The following is a 23,572-nucleotide window of genomic DNA, read 5'->3' as shown; positions in this document are numbered from 1 at the left end:
GTTTAGTGTCTCAGCCCTGAAGGAGGACATGGCAACCCATTCCAGTACTTTGCCTGGAGCATCCCATGGACAGAGGAGTCTGGCAGCTACAGTTCCTGGGTTCACAAAGAGTCAGATACGACTGAAGCAACTTAGCATGCACGCACGCATAGTGTCTCAAAATAGGTGCTGGCAGGATTTACAGTTGTTACCCTGGGGTCAGTCAGGCCTTCTACTTTGCAGCAAGTTTGACTGAGCCTCTGAGCTTCTCCAGCAGAAAAAGACAGAAGGTAATACACAGGGACCCTAACCAGAGGAGAAACTGGGGTGGTTCTGATACACCTGGTTTTTGAAGAGAAACCTCTTTCACATACAATCCTCCTCTTTGAGAATCACCTTTCTGCATTCTCTAGTGACTCCCCTGGGCTATCTTTTAGCATCAGATTTTGGATCTGTCAGAGGAAGGATAGCCACTCAGAGCCATCACTTGATGGCGCTGCTGGCAGCCAACAGTGCATTTTGGGCCAAGTCAATGTCTGTGGAAAATTCTGAAAGAGATGGGAATACCAGACCACCTGACCAGCCTCCTGAGAAATCTGTGTGCAGGTCAAGAAGCAACAGTTAGAACCGGACATGGAACAACAGACTGGTTCCAAATCAGAAAAGAAGTACGTCAAGGCTGTATATTGTTACCCTGCTTATTTAACTTATATGCAGAGTACATCATGAGAAACACCGGGCTGGATGAAGCACAAGCTGGAATCAAGATTGCTGGGAGAAATATCAATATTCTCAGATATGCAGATGATACGACCCTTATGGCAGAAACCAAAGAACTAAAGAGCCTGTTGATGAAAGTGAGAGAGGACAGTGAAAAAGTTGGCTTAAAACTCAACATTCAGAAAACTAAAATCATGGCATCTGATCCCATCACTTCATGGCAAATAGATGGGGAAACAATGGAAACAGTAAGAAACTATCCTTTTGGGCTTCAAAATCACTGCAGATGGTGACTGAAGCCATGAAATTAAAAGACACTTGCTCCTTGGAAGAAAAGCTATGACCAGTCTAGACAGTGTATTAAAAAGCAGAGACATTACTTTGCCAACAAAGGTCCATCTAGTCAAGGCTCTGGTTTTTCCAGGAGTCATGTATGGATGTGAGAGTTGGACTATAAAGAAAGCTGAGTGCCAAAGAATTGATGCTTTTGAACTGTGGTGTTGGAGAAGACTCTTGAGAGTCTCTTGGACAGCAAGGAGATCCAACCAGTCCATCCTAAAGGAAATTAGTCCTGAATATTCATTGGAAGGACTGATGCTGAAGCAGAAGCTCTAATACTTTGGCCACCTGATGTGAGATGTTTGACCCTGATGTTGGGAACGATTGAAGGGGGGAGGAGAAGGGGATGACAGAGGATGAGATGGCTGGATGGCATCACCGACTGAATGGACATGGGTTTGAGTAAACTCTGGGAGTTGGTGATGGACAGGGAGGCCTGGCGTGCTGCAGTCCATGGGGTCACAAAGCGTTAGACACAACTGAGTGACTGAACTGAATGTCTGTGCAGGTATTTGAATAATGTATGACTACAGACTACAGAGGGTGCCTCCTCAGGACGGGGGAGAAGTGAGGGCCGGAGAGGCAGCCCAGGCACTTCCTGGGAGTATGGAGTCTGGGTTCCACCACTCTAATGCATGTCAGCTGCTCAACGTGTAGGATAGCCTGCATTCTAAACAAGAGTTGGTTGCTTTCAAAAAAGTTTCTGGATTATTTCATTGCATTTCACCCTTAGTCTTTTATGAAATAATGGGAACTAGAAAAACAAAGTGTGACACTTCTGACCCAACAAAAGTGGCTTCATAAAGTGACACAATTGGGATAAGGAGAGAGTGTGCTGGAGTGGGCACATTTTAGCTCACCAGATTTTAGGAAGTCAAAGAGGATGAGCGGAGGAAAAAAAAACACAGAGCACAGTCTGGAATACTGGAGATATATTGTTGTAGAGGACAAAAGGGGAAAAACTCATAGGGATCCTGAAGTGATTATGGTGCCCTGAGAATGGAGCTGCCCCTTATAACATTGTTTGGCTTTACTACATGATCTCAAGAAAAAAGGGAGCTGCCAGAGTGATTTCTGCTCATCATCGTAAATCACTGTGAATGTGGTAATATACAAATGTATGAGAAAGAAAGAAAAATTCACCTGTTAGAAAGAATTCCAACCCCCAGATAACCGCTATTAAGAAATCATTGAGTATTTTTCTAGGTTTCTGTTTGCCTGGCCAGAGCCCCACTTGGGGTCCTGGCCCTGTAGTACCTCTGTTCCTACTTGTGGAGTGGCTGAAATGCTTTCCTTGACCCACTGAGGGTATTTGTATGATCAGCTCAGAGGCTGGAGCACATATAAATCTGCACAAATAAGCAAGGCAGGAGACTGCATTTCAGGGAAATCTGATCCTCTGCATTTAAAGTGACAGAGGAGGCAAAATCCCAGACATTTTGAAAAAATGGTGAAAAAATCCTCTCCAAGTCAGGGCACTTGGTGAGTTGACATTCAGTGATTTGATTTCCAGGGCATGACCGGAGCCCACAAGTGGGGTTCCAGCTCCTCAGCTGATGGGTGTTGGGCAGGCCTTGAGCTGTCTCATCCTCTGGGGGCAGCAGACGGCTGGTGGGGCTGTCTCCAGTACCCCAGCTGCCCCTGGGAGGAGTCCCTCACCTCTCTTCTTGTCCACCTGCCTTGACTGGGCTGGATCCTGGGCTGAGATGCAGCCTCCTTGTGAGAGGCCAGGCCTTTTCCCTCATCTTCTGGAGTCTCTCGTGCCTAGTTGAGCCCCCAATCCTACTGTGGGGACAGAGACTCCTTACTCTCCATTACCCTCCATTTATGCAGGGGGACAGGAGTGCAGGCAAGTGGAGGTAGCAGGGGCCAGTGGGAGGAGAGTTGTGACAAGGATCCCACTGAGTTCTTCTCCACGCAGTGGGCAGTGAGGCTGCCGTCTGGGTACTGGGGCGACAGCTCTGCCACGGAGCTGGTGGGCTTCACGGACCTGCCTGTTGTTGCTGGCACTCTTCCTCGTGGCCGTGGTGCTTAACATGGAGTGCTGGGGTCCTGACCAGCCCCCACTCTGAAGGGAGATGAGGGAAGACGAGAGGAAAGCAGAGGCAAGCTTGTGTCTTCTTAAGGTGATTTTTGGGAGCATTGGCGTTTGTGTATTGCACACACACACACACTGCTGAAGTGTGGTCTGTGAGAGAGAGTGGAGTATCCACACTGCATCTGTTATTTACACTCGTGTTTGTTACAATGTGAAGTTTTCCGTTTCCTTTATTTCTGTCTCATTCTCCCTTACAGGAATCTAAAACACAAAGCCAATGAACTTGTTCTTTCTTTATTTTGTAATGACTTATTTATTTCATTTTAGTTTTGGCTGAGCAGGGTCTTCGTTGCTGCGATCGGGCTTTCTCTAGTCGTGAAGAGCCAGGGCTACTCTCCAGCTGTGGTTGCGGGCTTCTCTCAGTGGTGGCCTCTCTTGTTGCGGAGCGCAGGCTGTAGACCAGTGAGCTTCAGTGGTTGCAGCACTCGAGCTCAGCAGGTGTGGCTCATGGGCCCCAGAGCGTGCAGGCTTCAGTCGTTGAAGCTCATGGGCTTAGCTGCTCTGTGGCACGTAGAATCTTCCCAGACCAGGGAGCAAACCCGTGTCCCCTACATTGGCAGGCGGATTCTTATCCACTGCACCACTATACTAAGGAAGTCCTGAACTTGTTTTTTAAAACTCAAAGCTTCTGTAGTCCTTTCTGCCTTCTAAGTGTGTAGCAGCGGAGTCGTATTCTTTATACTGGCTGGCAGGGAGAGTTGGGGTGGCAGATAAAAGCAGCGAGACAAGAGGCTACAGAGGAAGAAGGCCAGAGAAGCATCCCGTGGAGACACAGCAGAGGACCTTCTACTATATACTATTTATCTCACAAGTAATCAATTTTATCACTAGCAGTGAAAGTGAAAGTGTGAGTCATTCAGTTGTGTCCGACTCTTTGTGACCCCATGGACTGGAGCCCACCAGGCTCCTTGGTCCATGAAATTCTCCAGGCTAGAATCCTGGAATGGGTAGGCATTCCCTTCTCCCGAGGATCTTTCCAACCCAGGGATCGAACCCCAGTCTCCTGCATTGCAGGCAGATTTTTTACCTTCTGAGCCACCAGGGATAGCTATTAATTGCATGCAAAAGACACAAGATAATTCCTAGGGAATAGTTTCTTTCTTCCATCTCTATCTCCTTGGCCAACCAAGTCTCCTCTCCAGAGACCCCCTATTACTTATTTCTCACATATAAGAAAATCTTTTAAGAACAGGATTGTCCAAGTTTAAGTCGTTTGCACGGCTATATAGATCAAACTTTTCAAACTTTGATCTGCATATGTCTTATCTGGGAAGCTTGTTTAACTGCAGCCTCTGATTCAGAAGGTCTAGGGTTGGCCTGAGAGTTTGCATTGCTGACAGGCTCCTGGTGACGTGATGTTGTGGGCCCAGAAACACAGGGTGAGTAGCAATCATTCCACGTTTTCAGCTAATGTGCCATGCCACTCTAAGTTTATTCACTCAACTAATATTTACTGAGCATTTTTTTCGGTGCCAGGCACTGTTGTTGGTTACAGGGACTCAGCAGTGAATTAAACTGACTGAAAGTCCTGCCTGTGTAGAGTTTATAATCTAGTGGAGGAGGACAGACAATACACACAATGAGTATATAGTGTGCCAGAAAAAGATGGGGCTATGGAAAAAATAGAGCAGGAACAGGGAACTAGGGGTTCTTGGGAAGGAGGATCTGAGTGTAGTTTTAATGAGGACGACCACAGAATGCTCTGGTGAGGAGACATTTGAACAGACTTGAAGGAGGGGTGGGAATGAACCATAGATAATGATTTTAAAAAATTGTGAGTGGGCTTAAGTTCCGTATCAGGAGAGAAGGAAAGAGACTTGCCATAATCTGAGATACATGTGAAATCAATATATCAGTAGATAAGTAAACTCAAGAGAGCAGATTCTGAGAAAAAGAGCCCCTTGGTATATTAGGAAGAGAAGTGGATCTCCGTAAGAACAGAGGATGAGGTCTTGATTGAATTGTATGAAATCTCCTCTTCTAACAGTTGAATTATATACTACATAAAGACGAAGGATGACTAGGGAAAGAGTTAAAGAAATATCTATTACCCCGTACAATTAGGCCATATGCCTTACTGTGTCAGTTTTGCCTGTAAGGTTTGCTTACAAGATACAGCCCATCCAGGCATTTCTGAGTCTGGAAAATGAAGAAGGAAAGAAGTGCTACTCACAACAGGGAAGGAACCTTACGGCAAAATCTCTACCAAGGAAGAGGTTGCAGTTTAAGTACATACTTTGTGGTTGGAAACATTAGAGGCCAAAATGCCACATGAAACGAAGAAGTTTTCAGGTTGGCAGCCAAGGAAGGCTGTAGTTTGAAATCTCACTAAATGCCACCTAAAGAAGCACCATGCAAGAGAACTCTGAGGAAAGGAGTTAAAGAGAAAGAAGGGGAGCAGAGGGAAGATGGTGGGGGTAGTACCTGGTCGACTCATCCTGGAAGGGTGGGTTCCAGAGACTGGAGGACCAAAGATGCCTCATTCTTCCCAAGCAGCTGGAATCAGACCAGCTTCAGCTTGTCTTCCAGAGGAGTGGGAAGCCTGCCTTTTGGGAGGTGGTTGGTGGGGAGGCCTGGCACCTCTCCTTCTGACCACCCCACTAGGTCCCAGGAGGTCTAAATCCCATTTACTTCCAGGGCTCACCCCCTCCCCCAAGACAAACATAACTGCACCTGCTGGCTGATGCCTGAAATTCCTTTAGCAGATGTTTTCCCTTCCACAACTGGAAGATGGGAGTTTTAAAATGCAAATGACTGGTTAAGATATTAGGTCACCTGCTAAAGTAGAACAACCAGTCAACAAGTAAATGGTTAGTGTCATATCCTGTTACTTTTTGACAAGGAAAAAGTTAGAAAAAAGGTAGCCTGAAAGGGAGGAGGTAAGGAAATAGGGATTTTTGCAGCCCAGCCTGCAGGCAGAGACGTTGACAAGGGCTGGGCTATTTACCTTCAATAGCTCCAGGGAGGAATAGTCGCTGTGTGGAGAGGAATTCTGTCCTGCACATCTGTGTGTTCTCGCAGCTTAGTGGGAACTTGGCCACTCAGACATATGATTCACATCAACTGTGTTTTTCATAAGTTTTAGGGTTTTCTTTCTTTTTTTTTTAAGCAAGATTGACGTCATTATGAAGGAACTTTTTCTCATAGGTTCCAACGGAGGTACCACTTAAAATGGCACCTGGGAAGACCTTCAGAAATAGCTTTTAAATTCTCCCTCCTCTCTTTCAGAGAGGAATGAGAGGACTTCCTGACAGGAACAGAAAGAAGTAGGGTTTTATTTTTGTCTGATCATAGATGTAATGGTTCTTCAAGAGTGATTCTACATTCTTCAAAATGTAACGTTCTATTTTGGCAAACAGGACAGTATAAAATGTTAATTACTTAATAAAATAAAAATGTCAACTCAGAAAAAATCCTCATTTACCTTTGATTTTTTTCCCTTAATTTTTTTTCTGCACATGAACAAACCATGATTTCCTTGAACACTTCAGATGGTATTTCTAGTGAATGATCTTTTTTTTTTATTACAAAAATAATATTTGCTTGAAGTAGAAAATTTGGTTAGAGAAAAAACCCAGGATAAATTATTTGCAGAGAAAACAAAGTTTTTTGAAGTATTTGCTTCCTTCTGTGGGTTTTGTTGAGTTTACCCTGTGTTTACTGTATTATATCCCATTTTTCTTTACTTGGCCCCATTGTCACACATCTCCTGAGATTTTGCCATGGATGGTCGCGAGCTTGAAGAGAGACAGTGCCTGTTTTTGCCATATCTGGGTACAGCCAGAGACTGGGGCCAAGGGACCAGATGAAAATCCCGAAGATTTTCATCTGAATGCTTTCTCCTTGGGGTAAAGTCGCTCCTCTGGTCTGGCGTTAGCTAGAAAACGGGCCGGGCAGGTACTTGGCGCCTCGGATGAGGAAGGAATGCATTTGGACGCCTACAGTGGAGCCCAGTCGGGGACAGCAGGAGCCGCGAGGGCGCTGGAAAGGGGAGTGAGAGGGAGGCAGGGATGCGCCACCGGCAGGCGGGGCGGGGCCGCTCCCCGGGGTCAGTCAAAGGCGGCTCCGAAGCTGGACTGAGTTCTCCCTGCATAACTGTGGTCACCTTAATAGTTTGCAACGTTTGTATTCATTCTGGTTGCCAAGAAGACTCAGCTGAGCGGATTTGGGCTTAGTAGGTGACATTTTGTGAGGAAAAGAGAGGCAGTTGAGAGGGGGGGCTGGGGGTGCGGTAGGAGGGACCTGGGGAGCCGGAACAGCCTGCTTTGCTAGTAACCCTTCTGGTCGCTTGACCCCCATCACCAACTTGCTTTGGGAAACTTCACAGTATAGCTGCACTGAACTAACAGCAGCTTAGTGTCGTGGTGTGAAACCAAGGCCTGACGCTTTTTGATGTGACCCTGGGCAAGTCACTTGACATGTCTGAGCCTAAGTTTCCTGCAAAATGGTGAGATAGTGGTTAGCTGCATGACTGTTATAGGACTATAGAGAAGGTCTGTAAGGTGCTTGGCACAGAGCTGGCACTCAATGACTTCGCTGTAATTGGATCTGATGGGTGTGACAGTCATTAAGGGGGTGGAAAATGCTAGGCATGCCTATGAAAGGATGAGGTTATGTTCTGGTAGAGGAAACTGAACATTCACATCTCCACTGTGTGACGGGATGAAAATGACGACTGTGGGCATGACTGCAGCCCTTCCACTGTCAGAGTCCTTCACAGCCAACCTCATCCTCCCTTTTCTTTCCCAGCCCTGAGGAAGCATTCTTTCTTGGTGGGAGTGAGGCTAAGCCCATCTACCTAATCAAGTGGTAAGAGAGTCGGGGCAGGGGTAAAGGTGAGTGTGGAGGATTGTGCAGAAGTGTTATGTGGGGTGTGGCTCAGACAGTAAAGCGTCTGTCTACAATGCGGGAGACCCGGGTTCGATCCCTGGGTGGGGAAGATCCACTGGAGAAGGAAATGGCAATCCACTCCAGTACTATTGCCTGGAAAATCCCATGGACAGAGGAGGCTGGTAGGCTACAGTCCATGGGGTCGCAAAGAGTCGGACAGGACTGAGTGACGTTCCTTCCTGTATGTGGGGTGAGAAGGAAGTGGGCACCAGAGTGAAGAGATTCTAACACGTTGCTGTGGGCTGTGTTTATGGGTTTCCTTCAATATTTTTCAAGATAGGAATAAAGATAGAATTCTTTTATTGTGGTAAAATATATATAACATGGTCTTCCCAGGTGGCGCTAGTGGTAAAGAATCTACCTGCCAATGCAGGAGGTGCAGGATCATCCCTAGATCGGGAAGATTCCCTGGAGAAGGAAATGGCAACCCATTCCAGTATTCTTGCCTGGGAAATCCCAGAGAAGCCTGGCAGGCTACAGTCCATAGGGTCTCAAAGAGTTGGATGTGACTGAAGTGACTTAGCACGCATGCACAAATAACATAAGTTTTGCCATTTTAACCATTTTTAGGTGTACAATTCAAGGGCATTAAGGACAGGCACAGTGCAACCATCATCACAGAACTTTTTCATGATCCCAAACAGAAACTCTGCACCCATTACACAAAAACTCCTGAACTCCCCCCCCCAACTCCACAACCCCTGGTAACCTTTATTTTGCTTTTTGTCTCTATGAATTTGTCTATTCTAGGTACATTATAGAAATGGAATCATACAGTATTTGCCCCTGTGTCAGTCTTATTTCACTTAGCATAATGTTTTCAAGGTTCATCCATGTAGCAGCATGAATCAGAATTTCATTCCTTTTTAAGGTTAATATTCCATTGTATGCATTGTTACAGTCGACATTTTGTTTATTCATTTACCTGATGATGGGTATTTGGGTTGTTTCTGCTTTTTGGCTATTGTGGATTGTGCTGCTATCAACATTGGTGTACAGGTATCTGGCTGAGTTCCTGCTTTCAATTCTTTGGGCATTTATCTAGAAATGGAATTGCCAGATTTGGTGGTTATATGATGATTCTAATGTTTAACTTTGGAATGCCACTTTAAGTGCCTCTTTGTTCTCATTTTGTTTCTCAAATCCTCTCTTTCTGTTATAGTCCCTCCCCTTCTCTATTTCATGACATTTTGTTGTTGTTGGAGCAACTGGATTTTTTGTCTTTAGAGAATGATTCACATTTTAGATTTATGTATTCTGTCCTTGCAGTGCTGTTATTTTGCTCCTCCATCCCTGTATTTCCTGTAAACTGAAAGTTAAATATAGAGTCTTGATTAGATTCTGGTTCATTTTCCACAGGAACATTTCATAGAGGTGCTTTATATTTCCCATTTGATCATATCAGGAGGCACAGATTCTATTTCTTCAATATAAATATACTCTGACAAATAGCGCATCTTAAAGGATATATATGGAATCTAGAAAAATGGTACTGATGAACCAATTTGCAGGGCAGGAATAGAGATGCAGACATGATTTTTGGCCATACGGGGGAAGGAGAGGGTGGGATGATTTAAGAGAGTAGCATTGAAACATATACTTTACCATAAGTGAAACAGAGATGATTGAGATGATTGTGTGCCATGTGCCAAGTCGCTTCAGTCAAGTCCGGCTCTTTGTGACCCTATGTCCCCTCTGTCCATGGAATTCTCCAGGCAAGAATACTGGAGTGGGCTAGTGGTAGAGAACCTGCACTTCCAATGCAGGAGACCTGGGTTTGATCCCTGGGTTGGGAAGATCCCCTGGAGGAGGAAATGGCAACCCACTCCAGTATTTTTGAATCTCATGTACAGAGGAGCCTGGTGGGTTACAGTCCACGGGATTGCATAGAGTTGAACACCACTGGGTGACTGAGCACTCAGGTAGAACAGATAACTAGTGGGAAGTTCCACATAACACAGGGATCTCCCCCGGTCCTCTGTGACAACCTAGACAGGTGGGATGGAGCAGAGACGGGAGAGAGGTGCAAGAGGGAGGGGACATGTGTATACTTATGACTGATTCATGTTGTATGGCAGAAACCAGCACAATATTTTAAAGCTTTATCCTCCAATTAAAAATAAATAAAAAATACTCTGAGAAGGAACCAGCCAGGCATCTGGTTTATTAGGACTAGACTTCTTAGAGCTACATGTCATAGGAAAGGAGTGGGGTTAGGATGTAACGGTCAGCAGCTGCAGCACTCCTTCATAGCATCCCTGGAATGTGTCCCCTTTCCCGCCCCTTTAACCTCAGATCTTTTCATTCTAGGAGGAGGTGATTTTGGGGTATTCCGGAGCTGCCTCCCAGGCATCTTGATCTCACTACTGCCTCTGACCCTCACACGGTGGTGTTGAGTCTGGCCCACTTCCTCTTTCAGGGTGATTAGTTTTCTGGGTTTCAGGTGCCACTCGTGTTATGAGTCTCCTTTGGACCTTCTCACCGTCCACCCAATTGGTATTACCTCTGTCTGTACATGTGTGAACCTCAAATGTGATTAGAGTTCAAGTTATTTTCCATGGGTACAGAACACTACTTTAATGTCTCCAAATGTTTTGTGACAGCTTCAGTGGCATAAGGGTACCTGCAGGGTGGTGTCATTCAACTCCACAGGCCAAAATGTGTGTGTGTGTCTAAGGTCAATAACAACAATCCCTGAGTGTCAAGATTCTTACTGAAAAACACTTTTTTTTTTTTTTACAATTTCTGCTACATCAGGTATTTAGTACTTATATAATAAAAGTAAAATTAATATAATGTGGGGGAAATTTTTTTAAAGCATATAAAAAAGCAAAACTAAAATAACCCATCACCTCAATACCGAGGAATACCTACTATTAAAATTTTGGTACAACCACCGAGACTTTTTCTTGTGCTTATGGATACACATGATTGGGGTCGTCTTGCCTTTCTGGTCACATGTAACAGAAATCATCCTCAGCAAGACTAACTAAAAAGGGAGAAATGTGTTTGGAGGTGCATGGCCTTTAGAGGCTAGAGCTGGGCACTGCTCTCTGCTGTGAACAGCTCTGTGGTCAGTGGACTTCTGGATGGCTCACCATACTTGCTCTGGGGGCCTCCTCCCCCAGCCCTCACCCCTGGTGCATGCAGGTGTTCGGGGAGAGCGTCCATCACCTTCGCTGGCTACCTCTTCCCTCAGGGCTGATGTGTGGTTCAAGATCAGTTAGTCTTCTGTGGGCAGAGCTGTGAACATGAGGGGAGGAATTCTTATTTCCCTGGCATTGAAAAAAAATTTTTTTTTAATGAAGTATAGCTGGTTTTTAATGTTGTGTTCATTTCTTTCCCAGCATTTCTAAAGTCGTCTATACCTAGGATGGGAAAGAAGTGGATCCGAGTTGAGTCAGGAAGTGCAGAGAAGGACAAAGCTCTGTCACACGGACGCAGCCCTCTTGCATTTGGCAGCTGCTGATCAGAGCTGTCCCTCTTTGCTCAAGCTGCTTTGATCTGGGATTCTGTCACCCGTTTCTGAATGAGACTGACCAATATCTCTGATCGTGGCTCACCCACTGCAGTTTGGACACTGGGCTTTGCTGCCTTTCCAAGTACAAAGTGGTCTGTACTGTTGGGGCTGGGGGTTTGGATTATAGATCCTCAGTCTCATCTGTGCTCAGAGATTCCCTGGCTGTGATTGAGCCCCACATCCCTGGAGAGGGAATTTGGCCAGAGAATGGAGTCACAAAGGAGAACTGTGGCTGCCTGGGTCCCACCTCTGTGGGGGTGTGGGTAGGTAGGTAGGCAGAGGAATTTCCATACAGAGAGAACCACTGTGAGCCAGGCAGGCACCCTGAGGCATTTCCTAGGGGCCAAAGTATGCTTGTGAGATGATGCATTCTTTTGTGGGCAGCAGTGGTACTGGCGCTACTGAGAACTTGGTTTCTGTTGCTCTGCAAACGCAAGGATTGCCTTTTACTGTGGGCTCCTCCCATCTGTCTCCTCCTCTGGACCCTCGTGTTTCTTTCCTGGCTCCTCCTCCCCATCCTCTGCTCTAATTAATCAATGCCCTGCCCAGTGGAGACCTTGCCCTCCAGGTCACTGTCTGGTATGGAGACCTGACATGCATGAACTCCAGTGACACTGAGCTGGGAGTGATGGGAACGGTGTCTGAGTCCAGCAGAGGCCTGGCGACAGACACACTCCCAGCTGGGGTGATGGAGAGGAGGTGGTATTTGAGGCCGGCTGTGGAGGATCCTTAAGACGTACATGATGCCCTAGGAGGGAAGACCCCAGGTCGTAGGGTGGGGGATTTCAAGGTGAGAGTGTGGGTTCAGTGGAATGGGAGAAGGAATATGAGGTGTCGGGGGATGAGGTTGGACAGAGCCTGGAGAAGGTCTTGGATATCATACGTATCTGTACTGAACAGCCAAGGGCCCCCACAATTCAGGGTTGAGAGGATGGCTCGGAGGTAAACTGTGTCCCTGGGCCAGTATAGTCCTTAGATGTGGGCAAGCAAGACTCTGCCCCAGGCAGGGCTCAGAGGTCTCAGTGCTTTCGACTGCCTGCCTGGGAGTATTCGGAAAACCCACTTTGATGTCTGGGATGGGCTGGGCTGCATGCCCAGAACCTAAACTGGTCCTGTGAGGGTTATGGGCTCTAGAAGCCTGTTCCTCAAAATTTTCCAAGTCCCACTTGGATGACTGAGAGCCGGGCTACCCTCCCGGCAGAGCCTGTAGCCAGTCCCAGGACCCATGCGGGCCCCGGGCCCTGGCCCTCCCCTCCGCTGACTCTCCGCCCTGGGTATCGGGTGACCCAGATGCCCTGAGGAGTTCTGGAACTCCTACCAATGGTGTCGCCCTGGGGCTTGTGCTGGGACCCCACTTCCCGGAGGGCCGCCTGTGAGTGGATTGCTCCTGCTGGCCGGCGCTGTATGTTTGTGTGGGATCACATGAGTTTGAGTCACCCGGGACTCAGGACAAACTCAAGGCTCTGGGCTGCTGCCAGCCCTGGAGCCTGCCTGTGTGTGTCCACAGTGTGGCTCTGGCCTGGAGGGGCTGTAACCACGGGCTGCCCTGGGGCCGCAGCGCCTGAGACGGGAGGGGGTGGCAGCGAGTATTCCCTGTGCCCCCTCCCCACCCTGATGGGGGCCTCTACACACCTGTGGGGCATTCTCTGCTTAGCCACAGGGACCTTTACCCTGGGGGTCCACACTTGCCGTGAGGTGATGGGGGACATGAACGAGACTGTTCCTTTTGCTCTGGCCGTGGGCATCCTCACCTTTCCTTCCATGGATTGTGGAAGGCAGGGCTGTGGCCAACAGGGAAAGAGGTCACATTCTAAAAATACCACGATTATGGCCTAAAGCGTTCTAGAGGGGTCATGGTTGGAAGATGTGCGGTTCTATGTTCGCACTGTAAAGTCCCCAGTGGCAAATTTAACATAATAGAAAAATAAATAATTGCTTTCCTGCCTCCTCCCCAATACTTTGAGTAAGACTTGCATTTGTGATCATTATCAAGGAAGCACCCTACAAGCTTTGAGAGAGTCACCGGAAGCCAGCACGCAGGGACGCGCTGCAGATGATGCAGTGATGGAGCTGACATTAAATAAATGATATTAGAGAACCAGAGAAGCAGGGCAGTCTCTGTTGTTTCAGTATAAACAGGTTCTGAAGAGCCACAGCACTCTGAGTAAACGGTAGCCTTGCTACCCTTTCCGCCCTGTGAGATTTATGAAGTTAGCTAAGAATGACAACCTTGGCCATAAACCGTGTGAAGAGATGGTTCCTGTATATTAGAGTCTTCAGTGCTCTGACTGGACAATAAAGAAATACTGAAATGTCTCTTCAATCCATCGGTGTGGCTCCTGTGGGCCCATGAATTTTGGCAGTACATTATCAAATCGAATGGTTGATGTTGATGGGCCTCCACCAAAAATATTTGCCCGAGGTCTGCATTCCTGAGGGGAGACCCTGCCGTGGGCAGCGCTTGAGAGATTTCAGGCCCCAACCCCTCACCCCTTTGGACAGCACCATCCATCCTGGTCTTGAGGAAATGGTCACTCCCCTCCTTGGGACCAAGGCCTGCATCCTAGGCCTGAGAGCCTGCCTGGCCCTCTGCACTGGTGGACCCAGGAGAAAAGAGATGTGTGCTGATGGCATAAGAGACCTGGAGCAGGCGAGGAAAAGGTGCCAGGCCAGGAGGAGGAAGTTCCTAACAGAAGGCACATGGGTCTGTCTCTTTGGGGACCAGGTGAACAGAAGCCAGGCCTCCTCTGAACGGCTCCCTCTCTCACCCTCCGTGGGGTCACCAGGTCCGGCCGGTTTGCTGCAAGCTGTGTGGCAGGATGGGCTGGATGGGGTGGGGCTGTTTCACAGCAACTGTGGCTCTCAGGATCTTTGGAGTTTTCTTCTTGGGCTGCTTGGACTCCTTCGGGTGGCTCTTCCAGTGTTGTGACTGGGGGTGAGAGCCCTGGCTGCTGGTTTTGGGGGAGCAGATAGATGAGGAGGCTGTGGATGGATTATGGTCAGTATTCAGTGTGTAACCCTACATTTGACCTCGTTCTCAGTGTGGGGCCCTGCCCTCACTCTGCTGGCACACCAGTCCAGGGACACTCAATTTTACCCTTTCAGATAAAAATGCCTCCGGTGTCTGTGGGAATAAGGGGAAGCAGGAGATGGGTGGGGCCGGAAGCGATCTTCAGTTCTCCTGTTCTTGACTCCACATCCATCGGCTATCTTCCCCTCTCTCCACTGTCACAGGGGCCTGGTGCCCCCAATTTGTGAGCCATTGGGCAGCTCTGGGGTATAAAAAGGAGTTTTTCTTTACTGCCCCACAGCTCAGGCCTGAACTTGCTTGATTCTGCTTCATTGGTTACCATTTGTCTAACTGCTTTCCAGCTTCCAAAATGTTGCTTTCGACATGTCTCCTGTTCTCTCTTTCCTTATGGGTTTTAATATCAAAAACATTAAAAAAAGAAAAATAATTTCAGAAAGCAGTGGAGATGAATGCGTGGGCCCACTCCAATGCCATTAAGCTACCAGAGTGATTCTTCTAACATCTAAATGTGATGATATCGCCCTTCTGTTCAAAAGCACTTCCATGGCTCCTGATTGGCAGCAGGGTAAGAAATGGAAATTGAGTACATGGTGTTTTTAAGGCTCTGCCCCAAGTCAGGGTTTACTCCTTTCATGGACCAGACTGTACTTGATTCTATTAATTTTTTTTTTTGATTCTATTAATTTTAATGAAACAGACATTTTAGGATATATAGAGAAAGAAAGAGTTAAAAGTTCACTTCTGGTTCTCTGTTCAATGCCAATGCTAAAACAGTACTTGGCAGTTACTTGCGTAACTTTTTCTTGGGGAAACTTTAATTGCTGAGTGGTACTGAGTCCTGAGCTGACTGGGCTTGGGGGTCAATGATGGTAGAGTGTGGTGTGTGTGTGTGTGTGTGTGTGTGTGTGTGTGTTCACACCTGCAGCCTGCAGCCCTGAGTTGGTGTGGGGAATTTCCGGTTTATGTTGCCAGCAATGAGAAGGCAAACTCTTTTTTTTTGTATTCTTTCCAGGGCATAAATTGCAGCTGGTGATAAAATTTGTTCAATCCACGTCACTCTTAAATCACATCAGACCACACAAATGCTGAGCCTACCTTATCCTATTAGACCTACACCAAAGGGCCAGACTTTCCCCTAGATGTCTTGAGAGTTATAACTCCACAGGTGAGTTGGCAGGATCATCTAAAAGATGGCAGTCTCCCTTTGGAAGCTGTTGCTCAAAGACAGTATCAATTTATTTACCTATTACCTTATCAAAGAAAAATAAATAAATGTGGCTTCAACAGAGTATAGGACCCCATGGTGACTTTGCTAAACATCTCTTTAAAAAGGCAATAAAGACTCTCCTCCCTCTTCCTCAAAACAAGGCTGCATGATCAGGCCAACCAAGACGGCTGTTCTCTTGCTCTCTGTATACCTCTGCTCTATTGGCACCTGTTTCACCAACACTCTACTCACACCACAGAGCATCCTGCACACTTGCCCCTGCCCCAGTGAATGATCAAAACATCTCCACCAGCTTATCACAGGAGTGGTGAGAGGTGTGCCCTTCTCCTGGTTTCCCTGATAACTGATGGGTCAACCTGATGATCAGTTTCCCCATAACTGGTAACCTTTACCTGCCCTTGGGAGTGAAGCTACCATATCAAGCCTTCCATCAGCTGCACACGGTGGAGTGTCGCTCCAGATCTTGCTTTAAACAAGTAAGCTCCCCATCCACTAGACCACTGATGTTTCTGTCTCTGACTCCAGGCTCTTTCTTTGGTCTTGAAACTGGGCAAGCACAGAGCTCATAGGCCTGGCAGTGCAGCCCAACAAAGACACATTGATTTTCCTGTTCAACCACATAGAACTACCCATGCTTGCCAGGCAAGGGCCTACTTTATTTTTCATTACTTAGTTATTATTTTTAAAAATTAGAGCATAATTTCCTGATGATATTGGTTTCTGCTGTACAACATTAATCAGCTATATGTATACATAAATCCCCTCCCTCTTGAGCCTCGCTCCATCCACCCCCATCCCTCACCTCTAAGTCATCACAGAGCACTGAGCTGAGTTCCCTGCGCTATGCAGTATCTTCCCCCCAGCTATTTCACACATGCTGGTGTATTTTTGTCAATCTTACTGTCGCAATTTGTCCTACACTCTCCTTCCTTGCTGTGTCTACAAGTCTGTCCTTTGCATCTCTATTCCTGCCCTGCAAACAGGTTAGTTCATCAGGTTCTACTTTATTTTACATGAGGTTTTGTTCAGTCTTTTCTCCTCTGTCTGGAATACCTACTCTGATTTTTTTCTATTCCTGCTAGGTTGGCCTACTTGTTGCTTTCTAACACTCCTGTCATCTCACGTCAGAGCCTTGGCACTGGCTATTTATCTGCCTGGACTGTTCCTCCCCCATGTCTCCATGTGGCTTTCCCCTCATTTCATTGTCTCCACTAAAATCCTACCTCTTGGTCATCATTGTAACACCCTCCACGCAAAGACCACCAAGAACCCACCTGCAGTGGAGTCAGTTAGGTTTATTGCTCATTGCAGTAGAGGAGAACACACACCATGGGGAGCTGCCAGCTCTCAGTACTGGGTGGGGGCGGGCATCAGAAAGGCCTTCCAGGGTTGTGGCTTATTTCTATCTAGATCCATCTTGGTCACAGAGTGGCCTTGTCTGAAGTTGATGTTCTGTGGAATTGTTTATATTCTGCAGGAGAGTGCCAGAGTCCAGCTGTGAATGCTGGGCCAAGACCTGAATGGCGGCAATTGCTGTTTTCTTTAGCATCGTGGAATCTCCAGCACACAGGAGATGGTGGAGGAGAGGGTGGCAGACGGTGAAAAAAAATTTGTTGAACAAATGGATGAGGTTTGTCCTTGGCACATTCTTACTCCACATTCAAGGAACCTCTCTTCTAGAAAGTGTACCTGGTGGTCCTAGGCTGGTCCTGATCTGAGCCTCTCCTGTGCACTGCACCTCTCCTTACAGCAGTCATTTGAGTCCAGCCAGGAGGGTCTGCACTCAGGCTTCCCACCTTGCTGTGAACTCCTTGAGGACAGGAGTTGACTTTCCCTTAGGACCTCAGTGCAAGCACAGGGCAGGTGCCTCATAAGTCACTGACTGACCAGCTGAAAGCCCAGGTTGACCGCACTTGAATTGAAGGAGTGAGTTGCACACTCTGGCAGTGTGTGTTCTGAGAGTATAGTCTGCAGGCCACTGGATGGGAAATAGTTAAATAGGAGCCACTGGGGCACCAGCAGCGGGAGGGTGTGTTTGTGAATTTGTGATTCTCAAGAACAGCTTTAGACTGGAGGACTTTGGTCCTCCTATGGGGCCTCTGCTGTAACTCCATCTGGGTTTGGTTCTTCCTCAAAAAAATCCTCCCATCTTGGCTACCCAAGAGCCAGAAGAGGCTGACCGAAGGCTATAGGTCCCAGGAACAGGATAGGAAGGGGCTATAAGAGCCGGCTGCTGCTGCTAAGTCATTTTAGTCATGTCCAACTCTGTGTGATCCCATAGACGGCAGCCCACCAGGCTCCCCTGTCCCTGGGATTCTCCAGGCATGTCTAAAACAAGGATCATGTACACAGGAGATGGAGTTATCTGATTATCTGGTTCTATTCTCATTTGTTGTTGTTTTTGTTCAGTTTCTAAGTCATGTCTGACTCTGAGACACCATGGACTACAGCACTTCAGGATTTCCTGTCCTTCACCATCTCCTGGAGTTTGCTCAAACTCATGTCCATTGAGCCGGTGATAGTATCTATTTCATCCTCTGCTGCCCCTTTCTCCTTTTGCCTTCCATCTTTCCCAGCATCAGAGTCTTTTCTAAGGAGCTGGCTCCTCTCATCAAGTGGCCAAAATATTGGAACTTCAACTTCAGCATCAGTCCTTCCAGTGAATATTCAGGGTTGATTTCCTTTAGGATTGACTGGTTTGATCTCCTTCAAGTTCAAGGGACTTTCAAAAGCTTTCTCCAGCACCACAGTTTGAAAGCATCAGTTCTTTGGCTTCAGCCTTCTTTTTGGTCCAGCTCTCACATCCATACTTTGACTATATGGGCCTTTGTTGGCAAAGTGATGTCTCTGCTTTTTAGTACATTGCCTGGGTTTGTCATAGGTTTTCTTCCAAGGAGCAAGTGCCTTTTAATTTCATGGCTGCAATCACTGTCTGCAGTGATTTTGGAGCCCAAGAAAAGAAAATTTGTCATTGTTTCTACTTTTTCCCCATCTATTTGCCATGAAGTGATGGGACCAGATGCCATGATCTTCATTTTTTGAATGTTGAGTTTTAAGCTTTTTTCCACTCTGTTTTACCCTCATCAAGAGGCTTTTTAGTTTCTCTTCACTTTCTGTCTTTAGAGTGGTATCACCCGCATATCTGAGGTTGTTGATATTTCTCCATCTTGATTCCAGCTTATAACTCACCCAGCTTGGCATTTCACATGATGTACTCTGCATATAAGTTAAATAAGCAGGGTGAGAATGCAGCCTTCTCATACTCCTTTCCCAGTTTTGAATAAGGTGGGACTAGTGGTAAAGAATCTATTCTCATAGCAATTCATTAAAGTAAGAAAGTCTTACCATTATTTATAGATGAAGAAGCAGTGGCACAGAGGTTTAGTAACCTACCCAGTGACACACAACTAGTGAGTGACAGAGGTGGGATTCAGACTCATGTCTGTCTAATCTCCAAACCCATGTTCTGGATGCCTGCATAGACTGTCTTCCCACAGTCCTTTGTGTGGTCTCAATGAAGGTGTGGGTCCTCTGGACATTGAAATTAAGAAACCCATTCAAATAGCTGTCTGGACCAAGAAGTCCCTAGAATCAAGGTTCTGATGCTCAGAAGTGCCAGGCAGGAAGTAGCTGCCTTCACAGAACTAGTACAGGTAAGGTGGACTAGGTCTGGCAAAGCAGAAGAGACAGCAGAGAGGACTCCATCCTGAGGCCTGGTGAGACCTTCAGGCTGCCTGGGCCATCCCCACAGGCTCTAGGTCGGCCAGGACTGGATGTGCTTGAAAGTGAAAGTGTAAGTCGCTCAGCTGTGTCTGACTCTGCAACAAAACCTTAACTCTGGTGGGCATTTCCTTGTCTGTGGGTGCTGCAGCTTCCTTTTTGGCCACTAGGGTCCCAGGGCCCCTCCCTGCTGTTATGCACAGGCCTTGTTCTATTCTGAGAGAGGATTGGGTGAAGAGGAACTAAAAAGCCTCTTGATGAAAGTAAAAGAGGAGAGTGAAAAAGTCGGCTTAAAGCTCAACATTCAGAAAACGAAGATCATGGCATCTGGTCCCATCACTCCACGGGAAATAGATGGAGAAACAGTGGAAACAGTGTCAGACTTTATTTTTTGGGGCTCCAAAATCACTGCAGATGGTGATTGCAGCCATGAAATTAAAAGATGCTTACTCCTTGAAAGAAAAGTTATGACCAACCTAGATAGCATATTGAAAAGCAGAGATATTACTTTGCCGACTAAGGTCCGTCTAGTCAAGGCTATGGTTTTTCCTGTGGTCACGTATGGATGTGAGAGTTGGACTGTGAAGAAGGCTGAGCGCCGATGCTTTTGAACTGTGGTTTTGGAGAAGACTCTTGAGAGTCCCTTGGACTGCAAGGACATCCAACCAGTCCATTCTGAAGGAGATCAGCCCTGGGATTTCTTTGGAAGGAATGATGCTAAAGCTGAAACCCCAGTACTTTGGCCACCTCACGCGAAGAGTTGACTCATTGGAAAAGACTCTGATGCTGGGAGGGATTGGGAGCAGGAGAAGAAGGGGACGACCGAGGATGAGATGGCTGGATGGCATCACGGACTCGATGGATGTGAATCTGAGTGAACTCCAGGAGTTGGTGATGGACAGGGAGGCCTGGCGTGCTGTGATTCATGGGGTTGCACAGAGTCGGACACAACTGAGCTACTGAACTGAACTGAACTGAAGGCCTTTTCTGCACCCTGTGGCCTCCCCTTTCAAAGAACAGCTCACAGTATTCCTAGCAAAACCCATGTATAAAATCCTGCTGAATTTTAAGAAAATGATCCCCTTTCACATTTAATAAAAGGAAATACGGGTCCTCTCTATAAGTATGGCAACCACATGATTCTGTTCCCAACTTCTAGCTGAGATGGCATAGTGAGTTCATGCTGTGGCCTACGCCCTCTGTTCCAAATACAGAGAAATAATAAATAAAATAGAGAAAATGATAAACAAAAGGACATAGTTGGGCCCTAAACCAAGATAGATATCTTTGTGTACCAGAAATGTAATGTGATGAGTAGAGCTGAGGGCCTGGTGGCCTCGGGGTCTAAAAGCAGCAGTAGCTGCCAGAGGCTTAGCTCCTGGTTACAAGCTCTGTGTAGGACAGGGGACAACAGCCAGGCTCCTTGAAGCCAGGGGTGGGGTGAAGCTCCCTCTGCTTGTGAAAAGAGGCAAGGAAAAAAATAAAGCCAATTGTCCATGTCCAGCCTGGGGCTTAAAATGTGGAAAGATGAAGACAGACTCTTGACTAGGAGCTGAGCCAAGCCACCCTCTGGCTACATGTCTGGATCTGTGATATCCTCATACCACAGCAGAGTGGGAGCCCTAAAGTGCTATTCTAGAACCTGGTTTTAAACTGGGTCTGGAGGTCCCAGCTCAGGACAGAGACACAGTGAAAAATAGATATTAAAACAAATTTAAAAAATTCCCCAACTCACTGAGATTCAAATCAAAATACAAGAAAAATACTTAACGGTAAGAAAACCAGTCACAGAATCAATATTTGGAATTTGAATTTATTCCAGATTAATTTAATTTTGTGAAAATCTTGTAAAGAATCAAAAATAGTGTTTTGAATGCCTAAAGAGGCAAATTAAAGTTTAACATTAACAAGAAATGATTGGAGGCAGATAGAAATGAAATGAGAACAAGGAGATACAAACAATTAATTAGAGCTCTTGGAAACAAAAACTTTGATCATTAAAAAATGTAGCAGACAGAATAAATGTAGACTAGATACAAAGAGAGAATTAGTGAATTAGAAGACATAGGAATTAGAACTAATTCAGTACATGGTGACAAAGATTTTAAAATGTGAGAGCAGTTATGAGATGTGACGGATAGATTGTATGAAGGACAATGTATGTCCAATAAGAGTTTTGGAAGAAAAAAGTGAATGGAGCCACAGTGAAGTAATAAATGAGGGAGTAGTAGCAGAGAATATTTGGGGAGAAATTGCAGACGATCAGATGCAAAGAGAAAAAGACCTTATAGTAGACCCGAAAAGAGAGTATTTACAAAGGAACTTCTGGCCTCAGCAAAAGCCAAGACGAGAGATGGTGGAGTAGAAGCTTCAAAGTCGAGCTGGACTTTTATACCAAGTTACTGCAAGGAGATCCAACCAGTCCATTCTGAAGGAGATTAAACCTGGGATTTCTTTGGAGGGAATGATGCTAAAGCTGAAACTCCAGTACTTTGGCCACCTCACGCAAAGAACTGACTCATTGGAAAAGACTGTGATGCTGGGAGGGATTAGGGGCAGGAGGAGAAGGGGACGACCGAGGATGAGATGGCTGGATGGCATCATGGACTCAATGGATGTGAATCTGAGTGAACTCCGGGAGTTGGTGATGGACAGGGAGGCCTGGCGTGCTGCGATTCATGGGGTCGCAAAGAGTTGGACACGACTGAGTGACTGAGCTGAATTGAACTGAACTGAACTTGCAGTCAAAATGAAAAGAAAAAGAGGCATTTCCATATATACTCTCATTGAAAGAATTATCGAATGTACTTTGAGAAGAAAAGATGAACGCAGAAAGAAACGGAACAATGTTAACCACAGAAAGTGATAAAAATATGTTGATAAATCTAAATGAGCATGACTATGAACATTTAGACTATGAACAAAATTTAAAAATTCTTATTTTTGTTAAAAGTACGCATATACGTATTTTTTAAAGTCGCTTAGTTCTCAAAGGTTGTAAAGATGGTCCCCAATGATCCTTGCCTTTTAGTCATACCCTTGTGTTGTACCCCTACACTGAATAGAGCTGACTTGCGCAACCGATAGGATGTTGCAGTAGGCAATGGTGTATGACATCTGAGGTTACATGATGAAAGACATTCCAGCTTCCACCGGGTTTCCTCTAGGCTTCCTTCTTCTGGGGTAAAGAGATTGCCATGTGGTGAAGACACTCAAATGGACCCAAGGAAAGGTTTGGGTGGCAAGGAACTGAGGCTTTGTGCAAATGATCAGCACTGATTGCCAGGTATGCCAGTGGATCACTTTGGAAAGGGGACCTTCAGTCTTAGTCAAGCTTTCGGATGATTATGGCCCTGGCTGGGCTCTTGACTAAGATCTCATGAGAGATTCTCTCATCTCCACCTAGCTAAACTCCTGACTCACGGATACAAAATGAAGTAACAAACATTTATTGTTATTTTAAATTGATTAGTTTGGGGTGATTTTTATACAATAGATGATTAATACAGGTGTACCTCTTTTTATTGTATTCTGCTTTATTGTTTTTCATGGATACGATGTTTTTTGTTATTGTTGTTTTTTACAAATCAAAGGCTTGTGGCAATCCTGCATTGAAAAGTCTATCAGTGCCATTTTCCCAGCAGCATTTGCTCATTTTGTGTCTTTCTGTCACATTTTGGTTTTGGTTATTTTAGCAATATTTTAAGCTTTTTTCATTATTAAGATATCTGCCATGGTGATCTGTGATCAGTGATCTTTGATGTTACTATTGCAAAAAATTACAACTCCTTGAAGTTTCAGATGATAATATTTTTTGTGATCAAGTATTTTAAATTATGGATACATTATTTTTTATATATAGTGCTATTGCATGCTTAATAGACTACAGTATAGTATAAGCATAACTTTTATATGTACTAGGAAACCAGAAATTCATGTGACTTGCTTTATTGCATTATTTGTATTCCTGAGGTAGTCTGGAACCAAACCTGCACTATCTCCAAGGTACACCTATATAATTTAAATGAAAATTTGCAGCCCCTTGTT

Source organism: Budorcas taxicolor, chromosome 1 (assembly GCF_023091745.1).
Source record: "Budorcas taxicolor isolate Tak-1 chromosome 1, Takin1.1, whole genome shotgun sequence".
Classification (NCBI taxonomy): domain Eukaryota; kingdom Metazoa; phylum Chordata; class Mammalia; order Artiodactyla; family Bovidae; genus Budorcas; species Budorcas taxicolor.
Note: the sequence above shows the minus strand (reverse complement) of the source record.